This window comes from Tamandua tetradactyla, chromosome 7 (genome assembly GCF_023851605.1).
Source record: "Tamandua tetradactyla isolate mTamTet1 chromosome 7, mTamTet1.pri, whole genome shotgun sequence".
Classification (NCBI taxonomy): Eukaryota; Metazoa; Chordata; class Mammalia; order Pilosa; family Myrmecophagidae; genus Tamandua; species Tamandua tetradactyla.
In genome coordinates this window covers 116,059,195-116,076,605 of record NC_135333.1, presented here as the reverse complement: position 1 = coordinate 116,076,605, position 17,411 = coordinate 116,059,195, and positions in this window count along the sequence as shown.

Genomic DNA, 17,411 nt, shown 5'->3' with positions numbered 1-17,411 from the left:
CATAATGTGTCACCTTGAGATTATTCAAGGCTGGGAACATTGATTCTGAGGACATTTTTCTGGCAAGCTCATATAAAATTCAACCTCTTTTCATTCAGGTCATACTTAGTGCACTTGACCAAAGTAACCGGTCAGCTTCTGCCAGTTCAGGGAAATACCTCACTGCTTCAGTTCCAGTGGGTGCATGACAGAAAGACCAGTGATGGCAGTCAAAGTAATCATCATGAGACGACCAGATAAAGCACTGATGTCCATGTCTTAGATACAGAAAGCATTGTTCCCATTCTCTTAAAGAGAGGCCACTTCCTCACTACCATCCCATGTCTTCCCATCTCCTCCATATTGGGTGTTCTAATTTGCTAGCTGCCGGAATGCAACACACCAGATACAGATTGGCTTTTAATAAAAGGGGATTTATTTCATTAGTTCTTCAGAGGAAAGGCAGCTAACTTTCAACCGACATTCTTCCTTACAGGGAAGGCACAGGATGGTTTCTATTGGCCCTCTCTCTAGGCCTCTGGGTTCCAACAACTTTTCCTGGGGTGATTTCTTCCTGCATCTCCAAAGGCCTTGGGCTGAGCTGCGAGTGCTGAGATGAGGTATGCTGAGCTGCTTGGGCTGTGCTACGTTGAGCTCTCTCATTTAAGCACCAGCCAATTAAGTCAAACGTCATTCATTGCAGCAGGCATACCTCCTAGCCGACTGCAGATGTAATTAGCAACAGATGAGGTTCACGTACCATTGGCTCATGTCCACAGCTACAGAACTAGATGCCTTCACCTGACCAAGTTGACAACTGAATCCAACTACCACATGTCCACCCTTTGTCAACTTGGCAACTACACCATCACCTTAAACAATATTAAGGTGCAAAAAGTTCTCTTCTGGCTGGGGACCTGTGAATCTCAAAACAAGTTGTCTGGTGCCAACATGCAAAGGATGATATTCACAGGATACAGGTTTTCATTTCCATAGGGAGAAATTGGAAGAAACACAGATGGAAAACCTGCAGGGCAAGCGCCATGGGATTTCAAAGTCTGAAAGTCATTTATCCTTCAGCTTTAGAAAGTGGCAGTCCCACCCCTTCCAAGGGCGTATGCAGTGGCCCACCTCTTTCCAAATCAACCTCAGGGAACATTGAGGAGACCACCTTTTCCTTGGCTCCACCCTCTCCAGGCATTGTGGCCACATCTGGGCTCTCTGCCATTTCTGGGGCACACGCTCAACCCCTCCATGTGGTGGCAGCCAGGCTCTCCCCAGTCCCCCAAGGAGCATTCAACACCTTTTCCAAGGCCTGAGGCTGCACAACTCTTCCACTGCAATGAGAGGGGAGACTCATTCTCTGCCCTCAGAGCAAACTCACCCTCTCCATGTATATGGGTACATCCACTCTGCTGGCTGAGGTTTCTTGGCTTCAGACCTGAGCTTCCATGGTTCTCACTCTGCAAACTCCAGCTTGTCCCTTTGTGTCCCTCTTTGTTCAGATTGGCAGTGGTTCCATTTATACCAACAGTCTCGTCAAGCACTCCAGGACATCTCCATCATTCTCCTTACAGTTCCTACAAAATCTTCCCCTTAGCCATCCAAAAAAACTGTTCCAGTATATCTGGTGTTTGCAAACCACAGCAGCACCCCACTCTCTGGTACCAAATCTGTTCTAGTTTCCTAGCTGCTGGAATGCAACACACCAGATACAGATTGGCTTTTAATAAAAGGGGATTTATTTCATTAGTTCTTCAGAGGAAAGGCAGCTAACTTTCAACCGACATTCTTCCTTACAGGGAAGGCACAGGATGGTTTCTATTGGCCCTCTCTCTAGGCCTCTGGGTTCCAACAACTTTTCCTGGGGTGATTTCTTCCTGCATCTCCAAAGGCCTTGGGCTGAGCTGCGAGTGCTGAGATGAGGTATGCTGAGCTGCTTGGGCTGTGCTACGTTGAGCTCTCTCATTTAAGCACCAGCCAATTAAATCAAACGTCATTCATTGCAGCAGGCACACCTCCTAGCCAACTGCAGATGTAATTAGCAACAGATGAGGTTCACGTACCATTGGCTCATGTCCACAGCAACAGAACTAGGTGCCTTCACCTGGCCAAGTTGATAACTGAATCTAACTACCACATTGGGTAACCGTTGCAACTTGGTAACAGATGGTTACAGGCCTGTTTTAAATTAATGAAAAAATATATATTTACCATACAAACCTCACTGTTACTCCTAGAAGTACTTTCCCTTTTAATTCCTGAGGCCCAAGAAAAGGAGGGAGGCAAAGAGAGGTGCAGAGAAGCTGCAAGTTGGCAGTGCTGATTCCAGATTCCTGAGAGCTAATTTCATCCTGGAAAAGACTTGTGCAAATAGCAAGGAATTTCTCTGTGAGTTGTGTAATGATTTGACCAAGATGACTTTTAGAATGATCTTTAGGATGAGAGCTCCTCCCACCACCTACACATGCCTCCCATTGAAATAAACACACACTAGTGCTCTCCTACAACTAGAACATTTGTCTCACTTTGGTCTTCCCCACTTCTGACCCTCCCACTCATTAAGTTTCAGATCTTCAGGAACATGGCTATTCCCTCTCTCCTTGCCTCTCCTGACCATAATGCCTCTGAGTGTTTCATCTAACATTTCCCCTCTTCTCCCTACCCTCACCATCACTGAACTAATTCAGACCTTCATTCTTTCCTCTCCTGGGTACTCGCCATTACAGGCCATAATAATATCAATATTTTTAGTTTAACTTTATTACCAAGACCAGCCGGTAAGCTCCATGAAGGCAGGAACATGGTTATACTTATCTCTCTGAGGCCAGTGCCCAGTATCTGCAGAAGGAATGAAGTCACAGTCTACCTTTCTCTGATTTCTCCCTGCTCCAATCCTTCCAGGTCTCTATCACTCACCTCTGATCTGAGACTGATTCACCCTCTAATTCCCAACTCTTAATTACTTTATTCCCACCCTGAACTACGGGATCTTCTTCTGAACTACCTGTCAGAAGCCATCAGTTAAACAACGTAGAAACATTTTCTCCCAAGCCATGTATTCCCCATATCTTCATCTGTTCTCAAGATCTTCCTGAGGAATCCTACCATGGAACCCTATAGAATTTGAGGCCCAATACTATCCCTCTTCACCATGAAACTCCAAAGAGACTCTCCACCCCTTTGAGAACATGTATGCTCTCTTTGCTGATTCAAGGAAGTTTATAAGCTTCCTTGTACCGAAGTTCCTATGGATACAAAAACTCCTAGAAAGACAGAGGGGGCTACTGGGCCAGTAAATAGTGCATCAACACAATCAGATAGGTATCTAAGTAAATTTCCCAGTTTCCAACAGATTAATGGTATTAGTTTAACCAAGCTTTACCCACCAGCTTTATTTCTCTTTAGTTCAAATGCTGAAGATATCTAATCCCATTCATTTGTCCTCACTGCATCAAAAGTGTACTGTATTCTTACTATATATCAGGCATCTGGATTTGGGCTGGGGGATAGACAATTTAAATGTGGTCTCTGTACTGCACAGCTGAATATCAAGTGTGGGAGACCCAGCACTGAACAGACCGTGCCAGTACAGGCTGATAGAAGAAAAGGCAGAGATAAACACAAGGAGCCTATAGGAGCACCTAGCCCAGAACTCTGACCTAAGTTGGTAGGGACAGGAAGGAAGACAACAAGAATGCCAAGGAAATCTTCCAGGAAAAAGATATTCCTGAAAAGAATCTTGAAGGAGAATAGGAAGAAGCCACATGCTATCTAAATTTGTGGGGGCATTAAAGGCAATATGTGAAGGAAAATACATGAATAGGCAGAAGCAAGGGAAAAAAATCTATGCAAGAAACTGGAAGAAATGTGATGTGACTGAGGCGGAATCCAGATTTGAGAGTGAGGAGGAGTATAATTGAAGGATCAGAAGGAACCAGCTTATGAAAGGCCATGTGTTCTCTGCTACAAAGCAAATGTAGAAATCACTTAAGCATCAGGTAAGGGAAGCTGGAACTATCGGTGGGAAAACCATTTTTAAAGCTGTTGTTTTTTTTTTTAAGTGGTGATTAAAAACAGTGAGGCCCAGAGCTGAGGAAGAGGCCTGGGAAATGACAAAAAAAGGCAGCATGTGAAGAGGGAGGCTCAATAGACCTCCATATCCTTATAATGTAGATAGCCAGAGAGAAGAAAAAGGGTAAAGTTACTCTTGGATTTCTATTTATATCATGAGCTGAATATTAGTGCTGTTAATCAGAACAGAAAACAATGGAGGGGGATGAGCATGTGATAGGGAAGGTGGATTTTCTACCTATAGGGTTGGGTGGAATTTTAATCCATCCATTTTTTGCCCATTGGTTTATGGATATTTACATTCAGGGAGGAGTCTGGGTTGGAATGAAAAGTTGGGCGCCATAAACATGATTCCAAGAAGGAAGTGCTCAAGGAGAATGTGTAAAAGGAGAGGAGAAAAGGGGTAAGAAAAGAACCCTGCAGAACATTGTAGGGGGAGGAAAAGGTAAGTGAATAAGGGGGACTGAAGAGTGGGCAAAGAAAGAGAGATAGATCATGCTTACCAGTGTTTCAAAAGATTAGTGGTTAGACCAACACGACGAGCAGTCTCACCACCCTCCCCCTCTCTGCATGGGACATGACTCCCAGGTGTGTGGACCTTCCTGGCAATGTGGCACAGAGATCCTGGAATGAGCTGAGACTCAGCATCAAGGGATTGAGAAAAACCCTAGAATGGGCTGAGAATTAACATCAAGGGATTGAGAGAACCTTCTCGACCAAAAAGGGGAAGAGTGAAATGAGACTAAGTGTCAATGGCTGAGAGATTCCCAACAGAGTTGAGAGGTTATCCTGGAGGTTATTCTTACGCATTAAGTAGATATCACCTTGTTGTTCAAGATGTAATGGAGAGGCTGGAGGGAACTGCCTGAAAATGTAGAGCTGTGTTCCAGTAGCCGTGTTTCTTAAGGATGATTGAACAATGATATAGCTTTCACAATGTGACTGTGTGATTGTGAAAACCTTGTGCCTGATGCTCCTTTTATCTACCATATCAACAGAAGAGTAGAACATATGGAATAAAAATAAATAATAGGGGGAACAAATGTTAAAATAAATTTAGTTTGAAATGCTAGTGATCAACAAAAGCAAGGGGTAAGGGGTATGGTATGTATAATCTTTTTTTCTCTGTTTTCATCTTATTTCTTTTTCTGTTGTCTTTTTATTTCTTTTTCTAAATTGATGCAAATGTTCTAAGAAATGATGAATATGCAACTATGTGATGATATTAGGAATTACTGATTATATGTGTAGAATGGAATGATATCTTAATGTTTTGTTTATTCGTTGTTAATTTTTTTAATTAATAAATTAATTAATAAATTTAAAAAAAGAGAAAAAAAGATTAGTGGTTAGAATCAATAGGCCGAGCACTCAATATTGGGGTTTGTTCATATGAAAATTATCCCCACAAAGGATACGCTAAGCCTACTTAAAATTAGGCCTAAACTCACCCCCACAGAACCTCTTTTGTTGCTCAGATGTGAACTGTGTCTCTCTCAGCCAACATAGCTAGCAAACTCACTGCCCTCCCCATCTATACACTGGACATGACTCCCAGGGGTGTAAACCTCCCTGGCAATGTGGGACAGAAATCCTAGAATGAGCTGGGACTCAGCATCAAGGGATTGAGAAAACCTTCTTGACTGAAAGGGGGAAGAGAGAAATGAGACAAAATAAAGTGTCGGTGGCTGAGAAATTTCAAACAGAATTAAGAGGTTATCCTGGAGGTTATTCTTACGCATTTTATAGATATCCCTTTTTTAGTTTAAGGTATATTAGAGAGACTAGAGAAAAGTGCCTGCAACTGTAGAGCTGTGTTCCAGTAGCCATGTTTCTTGAAGATGATTGTATAATTTCACAATGTGACTGTGTAATTATGAAAATCTTGTGTCTGATGCTCCTTTTATCTACAGTATGGACAGATGAGTAAAACATATGGATTAAAAATAAATAAATAGACACAGACTTCCAAGAAGCTGTCCAAATAGAGTAGCTTGAGATTAGCCCTGCTCCACAGAAAAGTTAGAGAAGGGACAGGAGGGCAACTGAGGCAGCAATTCGGGAGTGCGGCTGACCTGGGAGAGCCTTCTGCACCATGTGGGGCAGCCCTTGTTGCAGAGGCTGAAGAACTAAGAGGCGGAAAGCTGGACCCTTGCACGGAGGCACAGAGCCCGTGGGAGCGCACAGATGGGAGCTAGGGACAAGGAAGCAAGCCAGGCCATGTTCCTTGGATGCGCTAACCAGCGCAGCCCCATGACCGGCGACTCACCCTACACCCCATGCACCCTACCCCATCACCCACTCCCATTCCCCATGCTCCAGGTACCCCCACCCCACCAGACCCCAGTGCATATACCTGCCCCACACCCGCAGTCCAACCCACCTCTCCTGCACCCCTCCTGAGTACTACCTCCCCCTCCCTGTTCTCTGCAGGCTGTTGCCAGTTCATAAAGGTTGTGGGCACTACCTCCATACCTAGGCTATCTGGGCACCCCCCCACCCCGCCATAGTGTTGCACAGCCTCACCCCACCCCACCCCTGAGGTCTGCGCATCAGTTTATGGCACTCCTAGACCCCCATATGCGTGCGGGTCTGACCTACGCAGACAAGTCACACCTGCCCCCAATCTGTGAAGGCATAATGCCGACCTCTCATACTTCCATGCACATGCATAAAGGGCCCAGTACCTTAGACCAATGCACACCAGGGTTATGCCCCCAGACCGATGCACCCACACAGCTACATCCTCCCTGACCGCTGGGTGCCCACATTCACAAGCATAAGCATAGCATCCTCAGCCTACGCCTGTACCTGCCCTGAAAGAAATCACCACACTGAGTGCCCCACCCCATACCCTGCTCTCTGCTGTACAAGCACCCTGCAAACACAAGGCCTTAGACTACCAAAAGAAATCAACTCCCAAAGTAAATCAATCAAGATATTTAAATACCATAAAGGCAGCAAAAGATCACTAAGCATATCACAATGCAGACAGATAAAGCCCTGCCTAATGACCAAATTAAAACACCAGAGGAGACACAGACATTGGAAAAACTAATCAAAGATGTTCATACAACTCTACTTAATAAAATAAGTGGGATAGGAAATTACATAAAGGAGAGCAACAAGACAGTAGAAGAGTATAAAGAGGAATTTGAAAGAATAGAAAAATAGCAGATTTCACAGAGATAAGAATGTGTTGACCAAACAAAAAGCATACTAGAGGCGCACACCAGATGTGAAGAAACAGAAGAAAGAAGAAGTGATATAGAGGATAGGATAACTGACTTCGAAGACCCAAAACAGCAAATGGCAAAAAAAGACGGAAAAAATTGAATTGGATCTCAGGGAAATGATAGGCAAAACAAAGTGCACAAATATAGGAATCATCGGTGTCCCAGAAGGAGAAGTGAGGAGTAAAGGGCTAGAAAGAGTAGTTGAGGATACATTGGGGGAAATTTTTCCAACCCTCATAAAGGACACAAAAATACAAATCAAAGAAGCCAAACAAACTCCAAACAGAATAAATCCAAATAGGCCTTCCCCAAGGCACATACTAATCAGCCTGTCAAATGTTGAAAAGAAGCATAAAACCCTGGAAGTGTCAAGAGAAAAACAATCTGCTATATACAAGGGAAACCAAATAAGACAGTTCAGACTGCTCAACTAGCACCCCAGAGGTGAGAAGACAGCAGTATGATATATTCAAGATCCTGTAAGAGAAAGACTTCAAGCCAAGAATTCTGTGCCCAGCCAAACTGTCCTTCAAAATTGAGCGAGGGGGAGGAGCCAAGATGGTGGCTTAGTGAGGTGTGGGATTTAATTCATCCTCCAGAGCAGCTAATAAATAACCAGGAACCACACAGAACAACTGCTGGGGCCATGTCAGTGACCGGACACACAGTGTACCCCAGTCTGGACCAGCTGCAAGCCTACCCAGAACCATGAGTTACCCAAGTCAGAGTGGCCTGCACTCCTCCCCCACAGGCTGCTTCCCAGAGGGGAAAGGAAAGAGACTTTACTAGCAGCAGGGGCTGAGCCCAACCAAATGCCAATTGTGGAATTAATTAATAAATTCTGACTTCTAAAAATAGGCCCCCAGCTCAGCTGAACCTCGAGTAAAAGTGGAGGTCGCTGGTTTTTGCCCCAGCACAGAGAGGGCAGGGCTGACAGAAAAAGAAAAAAAGAGAAAAAACAGGGTTTTTTGGATCTGAAAAGTCTCAGCCCTGCAGGAAAGGAGGGGGCACATAGGACCTAGAGATACACAGAGAAACGTACCAACTTAAGCTCTTGATTGGCAAACCTGGGGAATGGGATCCTGCTTGGAAAAGGATTTTTCTTTTTCTCTTTTGTGGCTGTGTTTCTATGGATTGATTACTCTTTGGATACAGCTGCAAGGCTTCTCAGGTTCCATTGTCCCAGGCATAGGCAGAAACAGGCTTGGTGAAGAGATTGTCTGGAGCCTGTGCCTTCCCCAGAACAGGAGTGGGGCCCAGCTCAGGTGGAATCCCTCTGTCAAGGAATTAAAACCCCATGGTCTGGAAAAGGGAAGCAATTAAATCCACCCTACAACCTCTCCTCTGTCTCCACCATCCCCCAGCAGGGAGAGTCTGCTGAAGTTAAAGGTACCACATCACCTTTCGCTGGCGGGACCTGCAGGCAGACGAGCACCACATACTGGGAAGGATAGGAAAAATGGAGAACCCAGAGGCTTCATAGAAAAGTCTTTTCATCTACTGGGTCTCACCCTCAGGGAAAAATGATGCATTTACTCTTTCCTCCTGAGAGGAGACCAGTTTGGTCTGGGAATATCTGACTGGGGCCCATAATAACTAAGTAGACCCTCCTGAGGGGTGAGGGAAAGGCACCATACCAGCAGGGCAAGAAACAAAAAAACAAGAACTGAAAAATTCTGATCTAGTAAACAAAATCTGAGCTAGAGTACTAGAATAAGCTGAACTGAATGTCAAAGAACAGATAGAGGACAAATTCATACAGCAAGAAAATCCTACATAAAAGAAGTGAAAATAATCTCCAAAATAAACTAATTAAGGTAATTAAATGCCTAGCCACCAACAAATAAATAACAAATCACACTAGGAAAATTGAAGCTATGGCCCAGGCAAAGGAAGAAACCAGCAATTCAGATGAGATACAGGAGTTGAAACAATTAATTCAGAATGTTTGAACTGACATGGAAAACCTCATAAAAAAATCAAATCAATGAATTGAGAGAGTATATAAAGAAGGCAAGAAATGAACAAAAAGAAGAAATAAAAAGTCTGAAAAAACAAATCACAGAACTTATGGGAATGAAAGGCATGGTAGAAGAGATGAAAAAAACAATGGAAACCTACAATGGTAGATTTCGAGAGAGAGAACATAGGATTAGTGAACTGGAGGATGGAACATCTGAAATCTGGCAAGCAAAAGAAAATATAGGGAAAAGAATGGAAAAATATGAGCAGGGACTCAGAGAATTGAATGACAATATGAAGTACATGAATATACATGATGTGGGTGTCCCAGAAGGAGAAGAGAAAGGAAAAGGAGGAGAAAAACTAATGGAGGAAATTATCACTGAAAATTTCCCAATTCTTATGAAAGACTTAAAATTACAGATCCAAGAAGTGCAGCGTACCCCAAAGAAATAGATCCAAATAGATGTACTCCAAGACACTTACTAATCAGAATGTCAGATGTCAAAGAGAAAGAGAGAATCTTGAAAGCAGCAAGAGAAAAGCAATCCATCACATACAAGGGAAACCCAATAAGACCATGCATAGATTTCTCAGCAGAAACCATGCAGACGAGAAGACAGTGGGATGATATATTTAAATTACTAAAAGAGAAAAACTACCAACCAAGAATTCTATATCCAACAAAATTGTCCTTCAAAAATGAAGGAGAAATTAAAACATTTTCAGTCAAAACTCACTGAGAAAATTTGTGACCAAGAGACCAGCTCTGTAAGAAATACTAAAGGGAGCACTAGAGGCAGATACAAAAAGACAGGAGAGAGAGGTATGGAGAAGAGTGTAGAAAGGAAGACTATCAGTAAAGGTAAAAAGAAGAAAAATGAGATATGACATATAAAATCCAAAAGGCAAAATGGTAGAAGAAAGTACTACCCATACAGTAATAACACTAAATGTTAATGATTTAAACTCCCCAATCAAAAGACATAGGCTGTCAGAATGGATTAAAAAACAGGACCCATCTATATACTGTCTATAGGAAACACATCTTAGACCCAAAGATAAACATAGCTTGAAAGTGAAAGGTTGGGAAAAGATATTCCATGCAAATAACAATCAGAAAAGAGCAGGAGTAGCTATACTAATATCCAACAAATTAGACTTCAAATGTAAAACAGTTAAAAGAGACAAAGAAGGACACTATGTATTAATAAAAGGAACAATTCAACAAGACATAACAATCATAAATATTTATGCACCAAGCTAGAATGCTCCAAAATACATGAGGCAAACACTGAAAAGAGAAATAGAAACATCTACCATAATAGTTGGAGGCATCAATTCCCCACTCACATCCATGGGCAGAAGATCTGGACAGAGGATCAATAAAGAAACAGAGAATTGGAATAATACAATAAGTGGGCTAGACTTAACAGTCATTTATAGAACATTACACCTCACAACAGCAGGATACACCTTTTTCTCAAGTGCTCATGGATCATTCTCAAGGATAGACCATATGCTGGGTCACAAAGCAAGTCTCAATAAATTTAAAAAGATTAAATCATACAAAATGCTTTCTCAGATCATAAAGGAATGAAGTTGGAAATCAATAACAGGCCCAGTGTGAGAAAATTCACAAATATATGGAGGCTCAACAACACACTATTAAACAACCAGTAGGACAAAGAAGAAATTACGAGAGAAATCAGTAAATATCTTGAGGCAAATGAAAATGAAAACACAATATATCAAAACTTATGGGATTTTAGCAAAGGCAGTGCTAAGAGGGAAATTCATTAGCCTAAATGCCTATATCAAAAAAGAAGAAAGAGCAAAAATTGAGGAATTAACTGTTCACTTGGAAAAAGTAGAGAAAGAGCAGCAAACTAACCTCAAAACAAGCAAAAGGAAAGAAATAATGAAGATTAGAGCAGAAATAAATGAAATTGAGAACATGAAAACAATCGAGAAAATCAACAAAACCAGAAGTTGGTTCTATGAGAAAATCAATAAGATCGATGGACCCTTCCTGAGGTCGACAAAAAGAAGAAGAGAGAGGATGCAAATAAGATCAGAAATGGAAGAGGAGACATAACCACTGACCCCACAGAAATAAAGAAAGTAATGACCAAATACTATGAACAACTTTATGCTAATAAATATGACAATGTAGATGAAATGGACAACTTTCTAGAAAGGCATGAATGACCAACTTTGACGCAAGAAGAAACAGACGACCTCAACAAACCAATCAAAAATAAAGAAATTGAATCAGTCATTAAGAAGCTCCCCAAAAAGAAAAGTCCAGGACCAGAGGGCTTCACATGTGAATTCTACCAAACATACCAGAAAGAATTAGTACCAATCCTGCTCAAACTCTTCAAAAAAATTGAAGAGGAGGGAAAGCTACCTAACTCATTCTACAAAGTCAACATCACCCTCATACCAAAGCCAGACATGGGTATTACAAAAAAAAGAAAACTACAGACCAATCTCTCTAATAAATATAGATGCAAAAATCCTCAACGAAATTCTAGCAAATTGAATCCAGCAACACATTAAAAGAATTATACATCATGACCAAGTAGGATTCATCCCAGGTATGCAAGGATGGTTCAACATAAGAAAATCAATTAATGTAATACATCGTATCAACAAATCAAAGCAGAAAAAACACATGATCATCTCGATTGATGCAGAAAACGTATTTGACAAAATTCAACATCCTTTTCTGTTGAAAACACTTCAAAGAATAGGAATAGAAGGGAACTCCCTCAAAATGATAAAGGGAATATATGAAAAAGCCACAGCTAACATCATCCTCAATGGGGAAAAACTGAAAACTCTCCCCCTAACAAGACAAGGATATCCACTAACACCACTGTTATTCAACATTGTGTTGGAAGTTCTAGCCAGAGCAATTAGACAAAAAAAAAAGAAATGCGAGGCATCAAAATTGGAAAGGAAGGAGTAAAACTCTCACTGTTTGCAGATGATGTGACACTATATGTCAAAAACCCTGAAAAATCCACAGCAAAACTACTAGAGCTATTAAATGAGTACAGAAAAGTGGCAGGTTACAAGATCAATGCTCAAAAATATATAGTGTTTCTATACACTAGCGTCCCAGACTGTATCTGTGGTGGACCCCAGAAAAGCCATGCCCTTTGATCCTCATTCAGTATTGCTTGGTGGGAGCATTTTGATTGTTTCCATGAAGATGTGACCCATCCATTGTGGGTGGTAACTTTTGATTAGATGATTTCCATGGAGGCGTGTCTCCACCCACTGAAGGTGGAGTTGCTTGCTGGAATCCTTTAAAAGAGGAAACATTTTGGAGAGAGTCCCTCTTTTGGTAGAGCCACATGAAAGCCACCAGATGCCACCATGTTTGCCATGTGCCCTTCCAACTGAGAGAGAAATGTTGAACATCACTTGCCTTCTTGAACCAAGAGATCTTTCCCTGGGTGCCTTAAATTGGACATTTCTATAGACTTGTTTTGATTGGGCCATTTTCTTGGCCTTAGAACTGTAAACTAGCAACTTATTAAATTCCCCTTGTTAAAAGCCATCCCGTTTCTGGTATATTGCATTCCAGCAGCTAGCAAACTAGAACAACTAGTAATGAGCAATCTGAGGGGGAAATCAAGAAAAAATTCCATTTACAACTGCAACCAAAAGAATAAAATATTTTGGAATAAACTTAACTAAAGATACAAAAGACCTATACAAAGAAAACTACAAGAAATTGTTAAAGGAAATCACGGAAGACCTAAATAGATGGAAGGCATACCGTGTTCATGGACTGGAAGACTAAATATAGTTACGATGTCAATTCTACCTAAATTTATTTACAGGTCCAATGCAATACCAATTAAAATCCCAAAAACTTACTTTTCAGAAATAGAAAAACCAATAACCACCCCCCCATCTGGAGGGGCAAAGTGCCCTGAATAGCTAAAAAATATCCTGAGAAAGAAAAATGAAGCTGGAGGCCTCATACTTCCTGACTTTAAGGTGTATTATGAAGCCACAGTGGTCAAAACAGCATGGTACTGGCATAAAGATAGATATACTGACCAATGGAATCGAATAGAGTGTTCAGATATAGATCCTCTCATCTATGGACTTTGATAAGAGAGTCAAGCCAACTCACCTGGGACAGAACAGTCTCTTCAGTAAGTGGTGCCTAGAGAACTGGATATCCATATGCAAAAGAATGAAAGAGAATCCATATCTCACACCCTATGTGAAAATTAAATCAATATGGATCAAAGACTTAAACATTAGATCTAAGACCATTCAACTCTCAGAAAAAAATGCAAGGAAATATCTTATCAATCTTATAATAGGAGGTGGTTTCCTAGACCCAAAGCATGAGCATTGAAGAAAGAAAGAAAGAAATGGGAACTCCTCAAAATTAAACAATTTTGTGCATCAAAGATCTTTATCAAGAAAGTAAAAAGGCAGCCTACACATAGGAGACAATATTTGGAAATAATATATCAGATAAAGGTCTAGTATCCAGAATATATAAAAAGATTGTTCGATTCAACAACAAAAAGACAGACAACCCAATTACAAAATGGGCAAAAGACTTGAACAGACACTTCTCAGAAGAGAAAATACAAATGGCCAAAAGGCACATGAAAAGATGCTCAACTTCCCTGACTATTAGAGAAATGAAAATCAAAACCACAATGAGACATCATTTCACCCTCACCAGAATGGCCATTAGTAATAAAACAGAAAATGACAAATGCTAGAGAGGATGTGGAGAAAGAGGCACACTTATCCACTGTTGGTGGGAATGTTAAATGGTACAACTGCTGTGGAAGACAGTGTGGTGGTTCCTCAGGAAGCTAAATATAGAATTGCCATATGATCCAGCAATACCATTGCTAGGTATCTACTCAGAGGACATGAGGGCAAGAACACAAACAGACATTTGCACACCACTGTTTATAGCAGCATTATTTACAATTGCCAAGAGATGGTAACAGCCTGAGTGTCCATCAACAGATGAGTGGCTAAGCAAGCTGTGGTATATACATACAAAGGAATATTATGCAGCTGTAAAACAGAATAAAGTTATGAAGTATGTAACAACATGGATGGACCTTAAGGACATTATGCTGAGTGAGATTAGCCAGAAACAAAAGGACAAATACTGTATGGTCTCACTGATATGAACTAACATTAGCTAATGAACTTGGAGAATTTCAGTTGGTAACAGAGACCACCAGGAGATAGAAATATGGTAGATATTGGGTAATTGGAACTGAAGGGATACAGATTGCACAACAGGAATGATTGTAAAAATTCAGAAATAGATAGCATAATACTGCCTAATTTTAATACAATAATGTCAGAACACTGAATGAAGCTGAATGTGAGAATGATAGAGGGAGGAGCACAATGAAACCAGACGGAAAGATAGACAATAAAGACTAAGATGGTAAAACATAGGAATGTCTAGAGTGTATAATGATAGTGACTAAATTTGCAAATTTAAAAATGTTTCTGCATGAGGAAGAACAAAGGAATGTCAATAGTGCAGGGTGTTGAAAATAGATGGTAATTAACATTTTAAAACTTTAATGTATGTGTGAAACAAGCAAAAAATGTTTATTTGGTACAAAATTTATATTTTAACTAGTGCATTTCCTAATATAACTTATGTAGACAGCTTAATCAAACACCATAGTACTTGGAAGCTTGTGTAGGGCATGAAATTTTGTAGGTTTGTACAGAGTGATTCCCAGATAAATCCCAGAACAGTTTGAACAGTGAATAGGGAAGTATTTGCAGAGTCCCCTAGGGGGAATGATGAGAACGGGGGAAAATTCAACTTCCCCAAGTGGAGAATTCTTGATACTCTCACAGGCAGTGGTGACAGCCAAAGCAATGGGCCGAGCCTCCAATCTTGGGGTTTTTTCATATGAAACTTAATCCTGCATAGGATAGGCTAAGCCTAATTAAAATTAGGCCTAAGAGTCACCCCCAAGAAAACCTCTTCTGTTGCTCTGATGTGGCCTATCTCTCTCAGCCAACATAGCAAGCAAACTCACTGCCTTTCCCTCTCTATGTGAGACATGACTCCCAGGGGTGTGGACCTTCCTGGCAATGTGGGACAGAAGTCCTAGAATGAGCTGGAACTAAGCATCAAGGGATTGAGAAAATCTTCTCGACCAAAAGGGGAAAGATAGAAATGAGACAAAATAAAGTGTCAATGGCTGAGAGATTCCAAACAGAGTCAAGAGGTTATCCTGGAGGTTATTCTTATGAATTAAATAGATATCACCTTGTTAGTCAAGATGTAATGGAGAGACTGGAGGGAACTGCCTGAAAATGTGGAGCTGTGCTCCAGTGGCCATGTTTCTTGAAGAGAATTGTATGATGATATGGCTATCGCAGTGTGACTGTGTAGTTGTGAGAGACTTGTGTCTGATGCTCCTTTTGTCTACCTTATCAATGGACATGTAAAACATATGGATTAAAAATAAATAACTAATAAGAGGAACAAATGTTAAAATAAACTTAGTAGATTGAAATGCCGGTGATTGGTGAAGGGGAGGGGTAAGGGGTAAGGTATGTATGAATTTTTTTCTGTCTTCTTTTTATTGCTTTTTCTGAATTGATACAGATGTTCTAAGAAATGATCATGATGGTGAATATGCAACTATGTGATGATAGTGTGAGTTACTGATTATATAACAAGAATGGAATGATCGTATAAGAATGTCTGTGTTTGTATGTGGTTATGTATCATAAATTAAAAATTAATTAATTAAAAAAAGAAAGCGGAGGTAAGGGTCATGGTATGCATGAATTTTTTTCTGTTGTATTTTTATTTCTTTTTATGAATTGATGCAAATGTTCTAAGAAATGATCATGATCATGAATAAGCAACTATGTGATGATATTGTGAATTACTGATTATATATGCAGAACGGAATGGTCGTATGTTAAGAGTGTTTGTGTGGACTTCCTGGAAGATGGCGGCTTAGTAAGACGCGCGGATCTTAGTTTCTTCTCCAGGACACCTACTAGGGGAGTAGAAACAATACAGAAAGCGCCCAAAGCCACAACAGAGATAAAAAAAGACAGCGTACCCCATCCTGGAATGGCTGGCTGGCTGAGAGAAGCAGCTCGGGTGAGATCGCCGAGGCGCGCGGGCCTTACCGGGCGGGGTGGCAAGCGGCCGGAGTTACTCCCTTCCCCCTTCCAGGGCCGGCTGGGAGAATTGGAGAGGTGGTCCCCTGAAACCAAGGCGACTGGCGCCCACACCAAGCGCAGCCCCCGGACCAACTGAGAGAATTGGATCGGAAACCCCCAGGCCGCGGAGAACGGTGACCCCGTGACTCCCGGGGAACGTGCACTCTCTCGGGCGGGCCGCTGCCGCTGGTGCCCTCCCGCCACGCTTGTTGCCCAGGGCCGACTAGGAAATTCGGACGGGCTCTTTCCCTGGCTGCGGCGACCAGCAACCCTCCCTGCGTTCGGACCCCGGGCCGGCTCAAGCCGCTTCGGCTAGCGAACCCCCAGGACGGCGAGAGTTTTCCAAAGTTTAAGGTCCCACAGCACCTTTTACTGGTGGGACCCGCAGACAAACGGGTGCCACGAGCGCCACCTACTGGGCAGGATAAGAAAAACAGAACCCAGAGATTTCACAGAAAAATATTACAACCTTGCTGGGTCCAACACCAAGAGAAATCTGAATAAATGCCCAGGCGCCAGCAGCAGAAGATAACTGTCCACGCTCAAAAGATTGAGAATATGGCTCAGTCAAAGGAACAAACCAATAGCTCAAATGAGACACAAGAGCTGAGACAACTAATGCTGAATATACGAACAGAAATGGAAAACCTCTTCAAAAATGAAATCGATAAATTGAGGGAGGACATGAAGAGGACATGGGCTGAACATAAAGAAGAAATAGAAAAACTGAAAAAACAAATCGCAGAACTTATGGAAGTGAAGGATAAAGTAGCAAACATAGAAAAAATAATGGATAGCTACAATGATAGATTTAAAGAGACAGAAGATAGAATTAGTGATTTGGAGGATGGAACATCTGAATTCCAAAAAGAAACAGAAACTATAGGGAAAAGAATGGAAAAATTTGAACAGGGTATCAGGGAACTCAAGGACAATATG